Source organism: Amblyomma maculatum, chromosome 10 (assembly GCF_055883805.1).
Source record: "Amblyomma maculatum isolate TAMU_Amacu chromosome 10, ASM5588380v1, whole genome shotgun sequence".
Lineage (NCBI taxonomy): Eukaryota > Metazoa > Arthropoda > Arachnida > Ixodida > Ixodidae > Amblyomma > Amblyomma maculatum.
Genome location: NC_139353.1, coordinates 27267621 through 27287296, shown reverse-complemented (window position 1 = coordinate 27287296; position 19676 = coordinate 27267621). Strand labels below are relative to the sequence as shown.

General features: G+C 40.8%; 1 long non-coding RNA gene across 1 annotated transcript; it reads left to right on the top strand.

The window, feature by feature from the left end:
- Positions 1-9930: 9930 nt before the first annotated feature.
- Positions 9931-19567, top strand: LOC146175957 (uncharacterized). The gene is made up of 3 exons (XR_014701484.1): positions 9931-10162; positions 15477-15654; positions 19512-19567. It is a non-coding gene; the product is annotated as an uncharacterized LOC146175957 (long non-coding RNA).
- Positions 19568-19676: the final 109 nt, after the last annotated feature.

Here is a 19676-nt window from a genome sequence, read left to right as displayed (position 1 = left end):
GCCGACAGCGAACTTTCGCTGCACGGAGAACTACATTGCTGTCGCATAGTTGCTACGTTTCCTAGGTTTCGATGGCTGTTACCTTTCTTCTTACAAATGCCGTTTAATGCGTGATCGTTAAAGACCCCATCTATGAACATTTTCCCCTTGGTACACAAGTCGGAAGTCTCGCTTGGTATAGGCTAAGCTGAAGGAATAAAAAGATGTTTGTTTTTTCAATTTTTAGACGAGGGAGAAGACAAGAAAATATATGTAGACGACGGGTGGCGAGTGGTAGGGAAAAATAAGAAGTGTCGTGCGTGTATTCATGATAGAGTAGGGAAAGCGGAGAGGCTGACGGCTTGTCACAAGTCCGGGTCCCTCCAAACGCTTATACGGTCTGAACGCGTCACTTGCAGTGGCTGCTTCATCCGAGGGAAACGGTAACAGTAAGAAATGCTCTTTAGAATCAGGCGCATTGATAGCACAGCCATTTCTTGTTATATTTTTTACCATAAGCTTTTAAAAAGCGGACACATATTGAAATGACAATACACGAGAAAAAACATACATCTTCTAAGCCGCCCTTTCGTCTAAGAATGGCTCTATATCTAAACAATGCACGCTCTCATGCTTTGATCTTTCACGCCTGACAGTCTCTGATTCCGCGATAAAAAGGTCAGTGAATGTGAAGACGACTTTGCCACATCCGACATTTACTCCCTGTCTCTTGTTGAAATATGAGTTAACGCTACGATAGACTGCAGTGGCCTCTTTTCGATGGAGACAAAAAGCAAGACGCCGATATGCTGTGCCATGTTAGCGAACGTTAAGGAACCTGAGGTGGTCGAATTTTCCGGAGCCCTCCACTGCGGCATCTGTGATGGCCTAAGTCGCTTTGGGACATTAAATGCCGTAAACCAGACATCGTTATAATCAAATACCTTCGAGATCTCAGAATTCGCAGATATATTGCTCGCGACATGCAGTGTCAGGTACTGCATGTTGTCATTATTGACAACGTCTTCCAGACTCCCATTGTCGTCTGCATCACATCATAGCCGAGTACCTGATATGCGTAATTTTTGCGCCTCAAAAAATGAACTCGCGCAGTGTTTGGCTACGAAGCTGGCATCGAATAAATATTGGATTTTCTGAATGCTTGGAGGTTGAGTAAGCACCAAATAAAGGCGAAAATATGTATAAAATCAGTATGAAGTATGAAATCATCATACTTGTCTCGGGTGCCCTATCCGTAGTCCATATGACAAGCTTCCTCCAAGCAGAGCAAAGACGAGTTGACGATATTTTTCAATAGTCAAAGCTTTTGATCGCTTGCTAAGTGACAAGAAAGGAGCCCTTGCGAAGAAGATTATCGCACACTATAGACTCGTCTCTTTCTTTTATGGCGAAAGAAGTTGAAAAGCATGTGATGTTCTCATGAGTAAAAACTTTTAACTCGGCCTGGCGTGTATGTTCTGCGCTTGGATATCTTGCATACTCGTCTAATTAGCATTAACTTACTTTTAGTTTCACCACTAAATGAAAGAGTGGTGAAACTGAAAGGAGACAATGAAACCTATTTTGGTCAGCGTCCTGTGGGCAAAGTCTTGTAGTATCTGACTTTCCAACGGCTGAGGACACGCCTTATAACTATCCATGTCGACGTTATCAGCATCAACATTAGTGGCTGCTGCCCCCTCATTTACTAGGTACGGTCACCCCTAGTATCTAGAGGGAAAAATGCCAGTGCTTATAAAAAGTAAAAAAGCTTGACTTCTTAGTTTTCGAAGGCCTCATTATTGCTCAGCTTTTGTGTGCTGACTCTACGACGGCCATATTCAAATTACTTTCCATCAAGATTGCATGACAGCTTTTAATCTGTGATCTCTTCAGCCAATATGAGTGGTTGCAGCAGCGCTACAAATTCGCGGATTCTTCCCTGGCCGGACTACTTTACAGTGGCTTTATTCAGCAATGACTATCAAAGACAGAAGAGAAAGCAGCATCAAGTGCGACGCCCACGTCTTGGACTTGTAAGAGTAAAAATGAAAATAACTCTCAAGCAGGTAATTTTCGGTAATGGAGATTTGGGTAGGACAGCAAACCGCGGCGGCTTCACCGGCAGCCGCGTACGCAGCCGGCTACTGCAGGGAAAGCTGGGAAGGGAGGTAAAGGGAGGGATGTGCTGTGCGCAGTGTTGACCAGGTTGTCCCTCTGGGGCCGCCACCTCTCAGCCACTTTTTTTTCTCCTTCTTCAAAGCGTCATTTCTAACCTCTACCACTGCCCTGCTTTCTTTCCAAGGCGTAGCTCTCTGGATACTTTCTCTGAGTTGGGTCTTTTACCAGACCTATTTTTTTTCTCTCCTCAAGGAGGGGAACGTTAGGCTAGGCGCCACTAAGAGTGTGTTTTCGCTGGATCAGAGCGGGCAAGAGCCCGATTACCGCCTACTCCGTCTAACGAGATTGCCACGGCTTCCCGGTAGCAGCTCCTCGGAATACAGTAGGTGGCCACGAGAGTAAGACGGCAGCGTCTACCTAAGACAAAAGCAAACCGAAAAAAATAATAAATGAATAAAGGAGAATGAACGACCTGCTCTCTTTTTCTTGGTACGCCTCTTTCGCCCTCGCGTCGTCTCTATAGTAGATCGGTAACTCGGCGCTTCGAGGGACGAGAGATTGAGAGAGGGAGAGATAGAGGAGGAACCATTTGTTGGGGAACTGCACGGTTAGCCTTCAAAATTAAAAAGGAAAAATGAGCCGACAGCTTAGAACCTAACAGATATGGCCGTAGGCGAAGTAATCCCGACTTTCGCCCGCAGCCTGTTGTCCACGCTATGGGCATAGCGTTTCATTTTATTTAGATGCCCTGACACTTCGAGGGCGATATACTGGGAGAGGAAGACCGAAGCGTAGAGGGGCGGAGACAAAAAATACAAAAAAAGAGACCGTTTGGCGCCAAGCATGTGGAACAGATTGTCAGGCCACTCGGGTTTCACAACCTTAATTAGCGCCGGCTATTTCTTTATAGAAGGCGTAGAGGTGGTCGCGCTTGTGGTGTACTCTGCTATCAGTGTCAAGGTCCTCGCGCGAACATATGCCGGTCGTACTTTGTGTGGGCAGTCTTTCATTGAACGGAAACAAAAAGAAATCAATTCATTCTTCCCCGTGGGACGCCACGGTGTGTATTGGCTTAAAGGGCAGCTGTATGACAGCGAAACAGGTGGGATCGTAGCGAAGGCGCCTCAGAAAGTATACCCAAGTCCGCCAGGCCTCCTAGCAATTGCAGCGCCGTTCGAGAGGAAACGGACGCCAGACGCAGATGCAGCCTAGATGTTGAATCAACCTTGCTTGACTTTCGTTTTTTAATTCAATTACTTATTTCTATGTAAGAAAAAAATGTATTCCGGAAGGAGACCTACAGAACTGGACCTACAGTACACGGCAGTCGTGATTTTTTACAGTGAATTGCGCACTTTGCAGAAGTATATACAAAATTATATATAAATATATGAACGTTTGAAATTAGTTTGGAATATCAGTACTAATTAAGTACCAATAAAACACCACACTAAGCAAGGAAATAAACGGGTTAGCATAAAAACGAAAACAAATGGGCAAGAAAGCTCTTAAAAATAAAATACATTGAGCCATTTATTGCTTCGCCAGAAAATACATACTCAAACATTTATTCCGCAAGGAATGGCTGGTTATGATGCACTCACAGAAGATTATATTTGTTGCGAAAATTTGTAAGAAACCATACTTCATCTCTTCATGTGGCAGGCGTATTGAGTCTTCTAAAGAGGCTAGGTTGATCGAAATGTCTAAGCTAAAGAATAAAAATAGAAAGAGTAGAGAAAGTGACACCGATGCATGTTTGCAAATCGAAATAAGTTGTAAATTACAAAAACAATTCGGGTGAGAGAAAGGTAATCTACGTTACGAATATGTCGCACGATCCTCTTTTGAAGGGTAAGAGTGCTTGTAATATTTCCCTTCGGTTATTGCAACCCATTATATGATAGAGTAATTAACAGCAGGACCATGCAGTGCGTAACAAATTTGGAGTTTGGCCTCTGCTGAGCAATATATCCGCGATGTGATATGATTTCTTTCACGATGACTAGTTTTCTACAAACATCTTGTGCACGTTTATCCTAAACTATATTTGTAGGAAAAGAAACCCTGAAAACTGTGTGTCAATTAACTGCCTGAGTTCGAGTTCGGATATGATATCTGACAGAATCTTGAACATCACTTTTATTTTTTGGCAAAGAAGAAAGAAGAACCATTCAAAACTTTATTTGTTTTTTAAACAGCCGCTACCACGTGGGTTTACCACTTAGGGAATGGAACGATTTGGCACTCTTTGTTCATGTTCGGTATCGCGAAACATGTCTTTATCGCTTTCATTGTAGCACGAAATGTGCCGAAATTAGTCTGGAATGATTGCAGGTAAGAACAAGTTTTCGTACTATTCCGAATCTTTTTTCCGGTATGCCTTGGCTATTTATCTAGAAATTTCTGCGCCGATTTTAAACTCAGCACTGAGAAGTGCACCGAGCATTCTTAGATCGACGACTGCCGAGCACGCTTGCTGCCATCGACATCGCCAAATTCTTTAGTTCTTTCGCGAACGCAAGTCGAGCCCAGTAAAGAGTTCATTCAGTTCACCGCCAGTCTTTTCAGTTGCTGGTTTCGGAATCGTCCCCAGCACGTGACTATAAGGGTGGTTACGTCTTTTAAGGATTTATCCTAATACAATTTAAATTTGAGCACACATATAATGTAACAAATATTTGATCGCATCTGATAATTATGTCGTCTACGTTAGAACCTGCTATTATTATGTTGCTGCCGTCTGTATATATGAAAAACAGGACTATTGAATCATTGGTGTAACATATATATATATATATATATATATATATATATATATATATATATATATATATATATATATATATATATATATATATATATATATATATATATATATATATATATATATATATATATATATATATATATATATATAGGATGCGAGAACAGTTAACGTACTTGGCCGCTTAAAAAATAATAGAGCGAAGGGTACGCTTCATTTAAAGAAACATTTTATTAGACTCGACGTTTCGATCGGAGACCGATCTTTCTCAAGAGTGAATCTTCTTGGATAGTGTTGCGGCTTTTTAAGCATTTGGACATAGACCACACCACACCTACCCAGGTGTGGTCTATGTCCAAATGCTTAAAAAGCCGCAACACTATCCAAGAAGATTCACTCTTGAGAAAGATCGGTCTCCGATCGAAACGTCGAGTCTAATAAAATGTTTCTTTAAATATATATATATATATATATATATATATATATATATATATATATATATATATATATATATATATATATATATATATATATATATATATATACACACATATGTGTTTGTGTGTGTATATACACACCGAATGTCCCAGCTAACGTGGGCCAAGGTTTTAAAAAATAAGGTTCGCCCTAGCACAGTGAAACGAATTCAGATGTGTTCAGCGTCGCCTATGTTGATCTCCAGTATTTTTTTCGTTCACTATATTTCATTAATTAGTGAAGACTAATTAGTTATTTTAATTATTGGATTGAGAGAAAAGTGTGAATGCAAAAGTTGTAGATCTTCTCGAAAAACGGATAGCTACCTTGTTGCCATCATGGTATACGGCTTATGCCTCCCTATTTTGTACTAACACTTTTTCTCTCAAGGCAATAATAAAAAGTAGCTATTTAGTCCTTAGTAATTATTTACTTTGGTGAGCAAAAAAAAAAATACTGGAGGGTAGCATAGTCGACTCTGAAGAGCTCTGAATTGGCTTCACTGGGCTGGGGCCAACCGCATTCTTTTTTTAACCTTGCTCCAAGTTAGCTGGGACACCCAGTATATATAGACACTGACTGCCTGCTTCCAGTTGTCTGAATTCGGCCATAGTAGAACCAAGGGTGTTCCTAAAATTATACGGCAATGTGATAGCTTATAACGTAGTTTTATAGTTGAGGTAGTGAAAATATGCCTTGCTAAAATTAATAAACAGGCATAAAGTACTTATTCAATATTGAAGATGTTCAATATTGTGGAATAAATTTCTTAAGGGTTAGTAGGGCGGTTTCTGTTTTTGTTACTTTACAGAAACTGAGTTTCGAGACACATATAATCTTTGCATTACTAAATTCACACATCCAGAAGGGAATAACCGGAAGGAAAAAAAAAAACAAAACAATAATGTCAGAGACCGGGCCAGAATTGCTTGTGCCATATTGCTGACACCGCCTTAAATGTGACAGTAACCTTACATATTATTTTACTAGGATACACGCAAATGTTTATAATCAAGTTAGAAATAGGAGTGAATATTGGAGCCATGAATTATATGGTAAACTAAAATGGGCTTTTTTACTCTGTGCACTTGGATACTCTCCTAATTACTAATCCCTTTCTTTCTGCCTCTACTATCGCACACATACTAATTATGATATAGTCATAAGTGGCCACAAGAAAAAAAAAGCACCATATGCAGGCATAAAGCACCTATTTAGTAACCTTCCGCATGAATGTGCCAGCTTGGAGGAATGGTGGCGTGTGTCAGATTGTCACTTTTCCCTCCGTAAATTACAGTTTCTGCTATGTCATGCTGTATCGTGAGTTTACCATCTACCGAAAGAAGGTTCATGAATTTTCACTCGCAAAAGCGGATCACTACAATATCTCCGGGTTTACAATGAACGGGAGCCTTATTACCGCGTGGTAAAAAGAAAAAAAAAAGAACATAAGAACGATCAATTGGACTGATGTGGATGAAATGTGATAGAATTTGTTCTTGCAAATGCGAATCTGTCCCCGTTCTTGTTTCATCAATATAACCCAATTACAGTTCCGTTTTAGTTGGGATTCGATAGGAATTCTAGTTTCAGTCTCATTCCATTTCTTTTTGTAATTGCCATTTTTATTTGCCTATGAGACAGCCATTTCGATTTTAGGTGAGGGATTCTTATATTGGGTCAGGCAGCCAGGTACAGGAGCGCTGAATCAGCTGATACGATGGGATCAGTTATGACACATTCATGAAGAAAGCTTCTGGCATATCGACATAAAATTATGTGAGGAGGTTAACGGGGTGGGCAAAGCGTCCACAGTTTCCGGTCAGCGAGCAGAGCGGAGCATAATGACAGAGTACAGCGCAAAGCTGCATCGTGAGACGCCCGCTCGGCGTATGTGTATCAAAGCTGATCCTACCGAATTCTCATTCGGCGTGCCTGAGTAGGCCTTCCTGTCTATCGTAATGCAATTTCTGGCCTCTGTCTCCTCTGAGCTAAAAGTGTTGAACAGAATTGCCCTATATGCAGCTGCAATGATCAATCAGCTCGAAGTGGTTTTGCATGTGCTCCGACGCCGGACTGGTAATTCTCGCTCTCACGACATTTGTCTTGGTGCAGCAATAAAAACGATTTGCCTTAAGCGTACCCTTCCTGTCACCGCAAGACGAGTCCTCTAAGTTTAAAACGAGAAGTAAAGTGAGAAAACTAGCCTCATATATAGTAGTAATTGGAGAATGATATATCAAATGCATATTCCATGAACCGTGAATGACATTTAAGAGAAATAGTTAGCAAGAGCAGTAGTAAAACTGATCTGCAGATGAATGCAGTGTTGGCAAATATATTTTCATTGAGAAAAAGAGAAAGACCCTGCATTTGTATTGTTGCACTAACCATTGATATACACTGAAAGAGCACCCAATGCGCTGTTCACCTTCTTTTATAAGCAATAAGCATTTCCTGTCTTTCTCGAGGTTTCGCCGTCGGTTACAGTAAGCTCAGCTGTCACCAGTCGTGCTTCAGCAAGCCTTGGAGTATTTCTTCTCAAGCAATATGTTTGAATGAGGAGTATCATGAAAGAAGGTTGTCTAATATTATGTCAAATATTGTATCATTATTACCATCTCTTGATAACATTATGTCACCATATGCTGCCTCGTGACATTATCACCCCAAAGACAAACAAAATGTTTTGCTGCATTATCCCAGTCGTCGCTTTTTGTGGCATTGTTCATTCCCTGCACAATACCCTAATAGGGCAGCCTGCTTTGCATGTTTTATTTTCCTCTTATTACTTAGAAGACCGACCAGACGGTACAGAAAGAAGTAAATTAAGAAAAAGTGAGAATCAAAAAGAACACAAATATAACTGGCGCATGGAGATGAGCAGCATCCTTAAATTTGCGAGGATCCTCGACGGCGGGACAGAGGAGGGCAGGTGGTTTCATTGCGGTGAAGTTTTGGTCAAGAAAATGTTTCTATACTGGTTTGGTCTGCACTGTGGAATATTGATTTTAGGTTATTATCTCAGCCTGATGAAAACTAAACTACACCGAAGAAAAACAAAAACAAAAAACAGACAGTGATTTAGACAACTGTTGCCTAATATATTTGCAAAACTTACGCAGACGAGGAATGCGACGGGGTAAGTAATATTGGAATGACAAGACGAATTATATTTTATAAATCTAGCGGTGTGGTCTCAAGTAAAGCAATCAGAGAGTTAGTGCAGGAGTGTATTCAATGTTTCGACGTGCTAAACTTTTATAGAACAGCCATTTTAATGGTAGGGGCCACAGAAATATTGAAGGTGGTAGTCTACATTACCGATGCGCTCAGTGTGTTTCTTCCATGAAGGACCATTGGTAATTTGGACACCCATAATTTGTATTTATTACCTTAAGTCGTCTGGATTTCCTGATTTCTTATTGAACACTATTTGGTTTTTCTAAGCATCCGCATTTTCTAAATATTTCTCATTAAATTTTCTAACCTTCTGTTGAATAAGAAAGCTATTACCCGTAGTTCCATTATTGTTGAAATGATTTTATAGAGCACGCGCACAACCCAGGTTAGTAACTTTTCAAAAACACGCCGGAATCATCAGCGAAGAGTTTTGTTGAAAAAGGAGTGATCAATAATACACAAGATGGAAAGAAAATGCCTTAGTACGGAATTTTGAGGAATGCTAGATGTTACATGGAGAACAGGTAATCATTATTATTAGCAGTTAAATACTGATGTTGATTACCCAAGAAATACAGAATGTATTTGGTAGCGAAGCGAACATGTTTTTTTCATCTAGGTGGCGATGGAATATTTAGAGCTAATATATTTAGAATTCATTATTGGCTCCTTAGGACGTAAATGAATTTCATTTTAAGTTATTCCAGTGACCTCTGTGAGGTCCTTTGAACATAACAGCAGTAATCTTTGCGCGTTCTTTTATTATACCTTTCCTTATAGTTCTACATCAAAAGGTTGTTTATTATTTTTCTTTTCCCTTTTAGTTTGCCTTAATACTATCTTAAATATCAGTGTTTGCCCTTCCTCCATCCCTCTATTATTCACACATAGCGTCCTAATGTTCATTGAGCGAGAAACATAAGACAATCAAGTGTTATACTTTTTTGTTCACAAGAAGTTGGGAAATGGAAACATATCGAAATCAACCTTTCGTTTAAAATCTTACACGTGGAAAACTTGAAGTTAGAATGGCTTGACCCTTCAGTATCATCGCGGAACCATTACGTTTGTTTAGCTAAAGAGCATCACTTGTCGCTGACAATCTGGTGAATTATTCTTACATGCGTCAAAGAGATTGAAATCAGAAACTGGGGGGCGATTTTTTTCCCTTTAAGACCTTAGAGATCTGTGCAAACCAATTTCGCTTTTAAGAATCAGCTTGCTGACCAGTTGTCGCGCACGTGTCGTGATGCATCTAATATGAAGCAGAGCCTGAAGGTTAATCAAAGTTCTCGAGGATTATCGTGTCTAGAATCTGTCAGAGTAATAAGAGAAATTCAGAACAATGCTTACTGAAAGTTGATTGTGCGGGTACCAAGAAGTGAGGAAGATATAAGCGGGCATCTCACAACTGATAAAATTGCTTCCACAGCCGCGGGCTTGGATTCCAGCTTTTGAGACAGCACTTTCGCAGCGATGACATTGTCATTGATAAGCCAGGCATCATTTGCACTCATAATTTTACTCCATGCCGTTGCAACTTTCGCGGACATGTACCAGAGGCCTATAATACTAACACTACCTGGTAGAAACTACACCTCGAGACCAGATCCTGGACTTGGCCTAGGCCTGCAGGTAAGAGATGAATTTGTAGAATTTGTTTAAAGACGGATGATTCTCGATTTTACTACCAACCTAATGACAGAATCACGTCTGAAAAAGATGACCACGCAAAAAACAAAACAAAAAACAGAATGTTAACAAAGAGAAACGCTGAACTTCCAAGGGACAAAACTCTATTAAGCGCGCGCACTTACAGGAAGAATATAGAGTTATAGGAAATATATAGAAAAAAAAAGAACTATTCCACGCTGGGCTCGTGAGAACCAGATCGTAACTTTGTTTTTCTAGCATGCGGGTGCTACTAGCGATGATAATGGCTATGCAATTGGTGATAACGATAATGCTGACAGCGATGATAACGACTGCAGTTAGTGATAATGACAATGACAATAGCATCGATAGTGATAATGTTGATGATGATGCATAACAAGAAACGTAACCAAGCCTAACTAAACTTTCATTTGGGTTGAGCAGGAATAAATAACTGAAACTTTTGCTCATTTGCTTATTTTTGTTTCCTAGGTGTCATGTTAAACACAAAATTCCTTTCTTCATACTTCGATATATGTAGTTAGTGTCTACTATTTTTATTTCGTGTTTCTATTCTTTTCGCTCGGTGTGACTTGCACTTGTTTCAGAAAGAAAAAAAAACAATAGAAATTTTTCCTTGTTTACGAGACATTTTTGCAACTGGTAGATGGGTCTCGTTCTTTTTTACGAGTCTATCGCATCGCCAGCCAGGGTCTTCACGTCTCAGCGTTGAAAGGCTTCGCTCTTCAAAAAAACCTAGCGACGGCGTTGTCAGTTTTGGCGTTGTGAGAGGAAAGTCACGGGAATGAATGCCTCCGACAGGTACGTGGTCGATGATGGTTGACGTGAACGGGCATTTTTTGTCGTCACTTTGGGAAGCCATGGGACCACATGAGGTGGCCGAGTTTGCAGGACCTGGCAGGACCTGCCAACTTGGGTTTGCGTTTGGGACGAGATGGTGAAATAGCAATCCAACTCTTGAGGACCCAGGGGTGGATTGTAGGACAAGCTGCCTCTATAGGCAATGCAATCACTTTCAGAAGGCTTGGTTTTATTGGGCACTATATCTCTGCCTGGTAGTTTTCGCATAACGAGGTAGCCTAAAGCTGCATGGTAATGTGTATATGTGAAATAAAAAGAGACTAATTATTAGATTGATAATAAAGCAAATAACAAAATGTACGCATGCAAACGAGAATCCGCTAGGAGGAGCAATTTGCGCTGCCGGAAGCGTATACAAAGAAGCATAGCTTTGGTTTTATCAGATTTTCTTGTGTAGTTCAGACTGTTCCATATACCAAACAATTACGCAGTTTATTCATATGTTAGACTTACTATATGTGTCCATATTATATAAGCCATGTGTACTGCGCGACTGGGATCAAGTGCAAATAAAACAAGACAGAGTCAATTCCGTCCCTTTAAATTAAACTTGAAAGTGCTGTGAGAGTATCTTAATGGGCTCATTACAGCGACACCGTTATTTTAAAACTAAAAACAAATACTTCACCACAGTCTTTTACTTCACTAAGGTAGAATATGGCTACTTAGAGCTGGAGGTCGTTGACTCTTTAACGGAATGTTTTTCATAATATCCAGGTGACATGGCACGCGCACCTTTCTGTGCTCATTTTGTCTCTAACAAAGAGGTGCCGTATGCTCCCAATAACAGAAGTGGGCAATTGCAGATGTCGTTGCCAAAAATGAGATGTACAACCGACGTCAAGGCAACGAATTTAATTTTGATGCATTACGCGCTTGAAGTAGTTCATATAAGCATTAGGGCATAGAAGACTGTCAACAGTGAGCTTCTCCACGCATTGCAATATTACCACGACCTAAAGTTCTTAAAAAACGTTTGGTGGGCCACATTGGGGAAAGCTAGAAAATATGCGTTTTCTAGCCTGCATCTGGTGCGCCCTGTAAACCAATACATTAAACTTTAATTACGGCATGTTATATTGCTAGAAGCATCTATGAAAATGTTTCATTTTCCTCGAAGGCAACTGCTTGAGTCGAGCGAGGACAGCTCCGCATAATTGCAACCATCGGCTTTGTATGCAGGGGCTGTCCGGGAATTTAAATGCGAAAGCGATTTTCTCCGCGTTGCATATCCACAGTACTGAGAGATAGCGATTTCTTGCTTTAGTTCTGGCGCAGACTTTATTGCGCCTTTAAAAAAAAAAGGATGCTTACCTTCGTTATCTTGATCGGCTTTCTTCTGCAGAAGCGTCCTAGAGTCTAGCGACTGCGAAAATTCTAGATACTTGAACAAAATAGCTTGTGCCCTTTCCTTTTTTACTTGCGATTGCGATGTTCAATGGCGTATTTTTCGCTAATTGCGAAGCCCACGTTTTTTGTTCTTTAGGGGTTGCCGATGATGTGGTGGTTCTGACATAATCGATATTTTGACAAAGCTGGCGGGGCTGGGTGCGATGCCTTGGGGATGAACGATGAGTCGAGATATTGCGGCAGTCTTCTGCTGTCCTCAAAAGGGCCAAAATAGCGATCGAAGGCATTAGAAAATAGCCTTTCATGCCCGTGAATGTCGGATAAATCAGCATTTGACGTGAATTCTTCAAGGTTTGGATGAAGCTGGAACATTTTGTCCTGGCCTGTAGTGCCGGAGACAAAAACGGGGAATGCTCGACGAGCCTGAATCGTTTTTATCAGTAAAAGCAAAAAAAAGCACCTGGCTCTGTTAAGGTCACTTGTCATTGGTAGGTGACATCGATGGAAAGCCTCTTTACGAGTACTGTTAGGGCTTGACCGTTAGACAGTTAAGGGCATTTTATAAAATCTCTATTTGAACTATAGCAACAGAATGCCAGGGACTACCCACCCCGCTATTTCCTGGTTAACCCCCCTCCCTCCTTTCTCGTCTATAATCTTGACAACTATGGAAGTGCCCTTTGAGACGCGTGCGCACCTGTTCGCGCCCCAAAGAAGTTCCCTTGTCGAAACGCTGCTCTTGGATTGCGAACTGAGGTGCCCGCTCAACCCTTTATCAGTACTCTTGCACTCTTTCATACTGTGTCGCCATCTTCCTCCTCTCGGTCTTCCCTGTTTGCTTTTTGGTGACACTTGAATTAATAATTAGTATGCTATTAATATGGACTGATAGAATTTCTACACATAAGTAAATCAGGCGTAAAATAACACTCTGCATCTCTTAACTACAGTACCCAATTCGCCAAAACAAACAGGCGTGGTAAAGGCTTAGCGATGTGTTGATTAGGAATTTAACTAGTGCTCAAATAATTTTTGGTAGAATAATTGCATAGCATAATGACTATCAGCTATGGTCCGAGAGACGACGGTCTGTACACATTTCAATGGAGGCCGGTCGAATCGCTCCACCGGGTTTTGGCGGAAAGACTGAAAATGGCCTACGCAGGTGTACCTTGAACGTATTCAATGTAACCGTGCAATGACAGATGTTACACTGGCTAATTAGATCGGTGCAACGTTATATTGTTATCCATAGTTCTCTCATCTTAATAGGCGGAATATGCATTGGGTCTTTCATTCCTGTGGTTATTGTCCACGTCATGCATTTGGAAGTGAATATATGCTTCGTAATTATCGAGAGGTGCAATGAGAATAAATACCTTGGGCTAGAATATCACAAAATGCTTTGTAACATGGTCAACGTTTCTAACAGGCAACATAGGTTCCTGCTCACAGGAGAGCGCGATCAAACGAGAAGGTGTGGTAAAGCCTGTGTGCATTATAGTGGAGCAAAATCGTACTAATTTGGAGCTTGTTGCTAGGGGAGTGAAAATATTGTCGCAGTACAGATGAAGCACTGACTAAAACAGTGAGACAAACCGGAGAGCTCACGCTAGGCCAAACAGCCGTTACGCCAATATGAGTCTGCATATGGAGCCTTGTCGCCATAGGTTGTATTGGTGGATATTATTGTGTCCTGGTCACTGGATGAAACCTTGGCGGCCCCACCGCACAGCACTGCTTCAGCCTATACAACATCTTAACCGACCACACCACATCTCCCCGTGCACGTGCGCCAGTGCCGCTAATGAAGATGCTAGACCCGGACGACGACGTGATGTTGATAAGACCACGATGTAATGAGCCTAATGACCACAAAAGCCGCACGTTCGATAGGGAGCTTAAGACGTTCAGTGCATCCATAGGCCATGTCCCTAAGGGTGCCGATGACTGACGGCAGTAAAGTTTCGTAGATTAGTGCTCACACCCAGGCGGGTGTGAGCACATTCCTGATTTTTTTTTTAATCTCCTCTCTTTGATCGTCTTGTCATGACCACTTGGGTGTAGCGCGTCAAAAAGATCGCTTGAAATATCATATACGTCCGTGACCGGGAAGATATCTCTAAGCCAGAGGTGTTTTCGCTAGGAAAGGTTTGGATGACGCATGAACTGTTGTTAGTTGCCGAGCGGTCGACCCATTACTCTTTTAAGGATGTTATTGCAACGTGTCATGTCTGATCTTTAATCTGCATGGTCACCGATATGTAGTATACAATACGTTGTAGTATACAATGTCCATTGACACGTAAATATACGAAGTAAGAGTTTAGATGGACGTTTTTTTTTTCTTTTGCCAGCCCAAGAGATGTGAACAACGAAAAAATCCTTCCGGTCCATCTAGGGAATGCCAAACTAAGTCGTTTCTAGACGACAAGATATCATGTTAATAATCCTTCGCTATAACTTTGCTAAAACTTCCCTTTTGCGCCGGGAAATGCTAATTGAAGAAATTAAATTCGTTAGGCTGCAATATCTGTGACTTCGTCAGAAAAGAAAACACAAAAAATAAAAATAAAGCAGCCACTTTTGCATTTGATCTCCATTGAAGAGGAACATCGCGCCAAGAATGAAAACACTAAGTGGTTTATGCAAATGCTAGTTAATAATACTTTCACCGCTTTTCTATATCAGCCGGCTGACAAATTTAGCTTCTTTATCAGACAGTGAAATTTGTTCGAAACGTTGCTGACGAATATGTGGCCAATATATAATTTTAGCCAACGTCTTTTGTAATGCCAGTGAAATAGAGCCTTTGAAAACGAAATATTTAGAGGATAAAAAATGACACAAGCAATCACTGGCAAAATATTGCTGTCCTTTTTGACCAGCTTATACAGCGTAAAATACACATTAATCGAACTATCTCTGTTCACGGTGTCCTTCTGTGGTTAAGTAAATAGCATTTCACGAATACGTCACCTTAATTTGGGCGCATATTCTCACAAAAACGTATTATTGAATGTACGTACGGCCTGATTACGATGAAAGCTTTTGCCTATTGCAGAACAGAGGATGGAATCAAACTTGCTTAAATGACGGCGACTGCAAATGGTACCTCTGCTGCGTGAGATGGAACGGCAGAAGATCCTGCCAACGAAAAAAAGTGCGAGGTGAAACATGCAGTGATGGTCAAATCAAAGGAGGCTACCACGTAGCCGATTGCCCTTGCCTGAGAGGAATAGGTAACGCTAGCTATTAAATTATCTGTAGCAAGATAAGAACGTCCACGGTAATTTGAAAATCGTCCTATCTTATACTGATCGCATTATTTCCTTCTACTGTGTATTGCCTACGGTATCATCAGTCACATAATTCCAAAATCGTAGCCAATATAGCTGAATGACGTATTTTGAACAATAAGACCTTGTTAATATAGCTATTTTTCACAATTTAGCATTCATGGCAAATTGTATGGGACCAAAAATGTCTGGACTACTATACACGAGAATTCTTTCCATCATTCTGTGAAAAACATTAAGGAGCCTCTCATCCTGTTTCTCGACGTAACAACAGCGCATCCGCGCTCATGCGAGTGCATTCACAGCAGTGAGATAGTCATTTCCAAATATTGTTTAGTAGTAGAAGTGTATTAGATTTTTTAAAGTGTATATGTTTACAGCAACATAAATTATATCATACGCCATAACCCAAAAATCTGGCACAATCCACCGGAGCTGTAGAAGTGAAATAAGCCTGGGATATAGGCATTATTCAGCATGTCCAATGTGTGACAAAGCAGATTTAAAGGACAGCCCCCTACCGCCACTCCATGAGATGTCTGAAATAAGAGGGACGAAATTGGTTGAGTCAATCGCTATCGGCTCTCTGCTCAGGATGGTAGAAAAATGAAGAAAAGGTTTATTTTGAGGCAATGTAAAAACCATTTGAAATTTTCACGCAAAGAAAATAATTACCATACGTAATGCACTCTCGTGAAAAAAGACACTTAAATGAACATCACGTGCCCTTGTTGCATTTGATTTCGAACATAATGTTTTTATTTTAAAACGCACGCCTAAGAAACGTGAGAAAATTCTATAGATTCTTCAATATTTAAGATGGTGTGGTTCACGCCGCGAGATGCATAATTGAAGTAGCAGAAAATCGCGAGCGTCTTTACAACCTGAGAATAATGTTTGAAGTGTTACAGGTTCCATGCAGAAATATATTGTTTCACGACTCACCACGAAATCGGGTTAACCAGAAATGTTTTATACATGTAGTAAGCTCCTAACTGGGCAACCAATGGCATGCAATATAGTTCGCCTGACTGGAATAGTTAGTGACCACCTACTTTAGGCGCTAATGGCGTCATTGTGGATGGTTACACACGTCAATAGGCACATGACATGCACTAAAAAAAAAAAAGTGACGACGTGTTATTACTGGCTCCTTTTTAAATGGAATGATCGTGTGCATGCGTTTCATGACCCGCATGAATTCGCAGCGCTTTAACAGAGTTAGTGATTTCGCTTCTACACCCGCTTGAGGCTCAAGCCCATCTTAACCATACTCTATTCGGGTGGCATAAGAAAAAGTTAGTTTTCGTTTACAGCCTGCTATATAACGAAAAGCGCTGTAATCAGCGGTGAACGTTGAAATGAGGTACTAGGATGTAAAAGGGGAACGCTTGGAAGCTCATCTAAAATAATAAAAAATATTTTCACTCGCGCCATTTGTAAAGAGATTTGCAGCAGAAAAGATAGAAAAGGTAGAGAAGGAAGCAGAAAAGCAGGCCTTCAACACAGAGGAGTTCCAAGGTGACCTAAGCTGTTGGGCAATCCAAGGGGGGGGGGGGGGGCGGGGCGAATAAGTTTACTAGCCTTTTTTGGAGCTGACTCACTCGCAAAATACGCATTTTCCGACCCTACCTCCAAATACTTCTTTGGTTTGAAGTATATCGTGTGAAGTAAGGCCGAAGGCAAAATCTTGACACTTTTTTCGTAGGCTATCGTCACCTACCAAACATAATGGAGACTAAGAAACCGGCAGGCCCTACAGCCTCATACCAGCTAATTAATTTCATACCGCTAATGGTAACTCTATTTATAATGGAATCATAGAACTCACAGACCGAAATAAATTGCAGCTTGATCACAAGCATGAAGAGGTTGCTGTGAGCGGAGAACCTCTTAAGATAAGGAAGAGTAATAAGTTTGTCGTACTATATTGACATTCCACTTTTCATATCATCACAAAAGGTTAGAAAATATAAAAAAATCCATTTCAGAACTTCGTGTGGCAGAGCCTCTAGGAAGTAAACGTGGTTGCGGCTGGTGTCTACTTTTTGAATGTTGATTAAAGAAAATGAAACGGAGCTAAGTGAATGAAGAGAGCCTTCTTGTAAATGAGATTTCAATTATTATGTACTTTTAATTTTCACTAATGTCCGCGCTCAACGGCGTTTGCGGCTCTCGACTTTCTAGTGCCGCTATTATTACACCAGTGACGTCACATCCGCACCTTGTGCATATCTGAATGTATCTAGTAATTCGATCTCCAATCCATCGGCAGCAGTTATTTTATGGCGAGCGAATTTGCGAATTCCACTCCAGGTAAGTCAAGCGATCGCAGGTGTGGTAATCCGCAATTACTTTCATTTCATCGATTTAGCACAGCCGTTTGAGACTTCGGTTATCAAACAAGATGATTTGTTTAAGTATGCATTTGGGTATTATACTTTGTTCAGCTGAGCTAATTGACGCCAGACGTTCAGATATATTTAGCACGAAAATGTTACCAATATTTCTAGCTTCATTACCTTGATATATTATGCCAGTTTTCGCCCTATTTCTGCAATTGGTTATGAAAGAGTGCGTTCAGAAGCCAATGAAGTAATCTTAAATTATACTTTTGGGTCGTAATCGCGCAATATTATGCTATTGAGCCACTCTCCATCAGTGACACCGCTTCGAGAAAGAAATTTTGATGTTTCTAAAAAGCAGCGCATGAGAAAAACTGGTGCTTTCAGTCAATTTTCTGCTGTCCCGGTTTTTCGAAACAGATCAAAATTTCTTTCTTGAGACTATTCCATTAATGAAGATTGTTTCAATAGTGTAACATTGCAGTACTGACCTGTACAGTTAACTCTATCAAATTCCTTCTCGCTCCTACTATTCGTGGTGCTGGCATCCCTAGCGGCTCGGTGCAGCATAACCGCCTCGATCATGAATGAAAACCTAATATACGCCAATTCACCTCCGCTACCCTTCAACACACCATATATCTGCGCTCTTATCAAAGATGGCGCCAACAATTGTCTTATGAGAGCACTGGTAAGTAAAAACGAGGGTGGGGAGGATAGCTAGATATAAGTTGGAATGTTTTATAAAATAAAACAGCTGAGAGCGGGGCATGAAAACAGCAAAGTTAGGGACCGAGAATTGTTTTGTGGTTTTAAATTTTGTGCCCCGTTTTTAGATGTTTAAGAAAAAAAATAGATCGTTACCAATCAGCTCTAGTTTTCGCCCTCATAAGTATACGATTGCCTAGTTAGCGCAATAAGGGGAGGGTTGTATCAGCGAGAAATGTGGTTTGGGTTGGTTTAACGTGTTAAAGAGAATTAGGCTATGAGGGAGCCGTAGCGGGAGGTTCCAGAAATTCTGACCGCATGGGGTTCTTTCACATGTACTGACATCGCACAGCACACGGGTGCCTTGCTTTTCTCTCCATCGAAACCTATGTTTCAGAGTGTCGATGAGTGGAGTACAGGTGAAGGGGAAGGACGTTGCAGCGAGAAGATTGCCAATAATCGCTTTAATAGCATGCCACAAAGCGCAACTGTTAAAGGATGACTTTAAAGCATAATGAACAGCCGCGAATGTTACCTGCAACCTGCGGGCTGAACGTTAGGAAAGGAAGGGAACTAGGTGTGGAAACACACCTTTTGATTTTTTGTTCTCCGCGCTCAACGAAACGCGAAAATTCACTTTCGGGGCAGGACGCTGATTTTACTCATTGAAATGGCACATGATACCAGACTAGATTTGTTGTGCTGTATTCTTCAGGCTGAAACTTGGCCATTTTAACTCTGTTTCAGATGAATGCAGAAATAGGGTTTGTCAACCCTCGCGTCGAAGACATGGAATACATGCTTGGTCTTAATGGTATGAATATTGAAAAAAAAAAAAAAAAGAGTTTTCTGGCGGATGTCTCTCGTTCGAATAAATGCGGTTTCAAATAAAGAAGTTTTAGTATTCTGTCT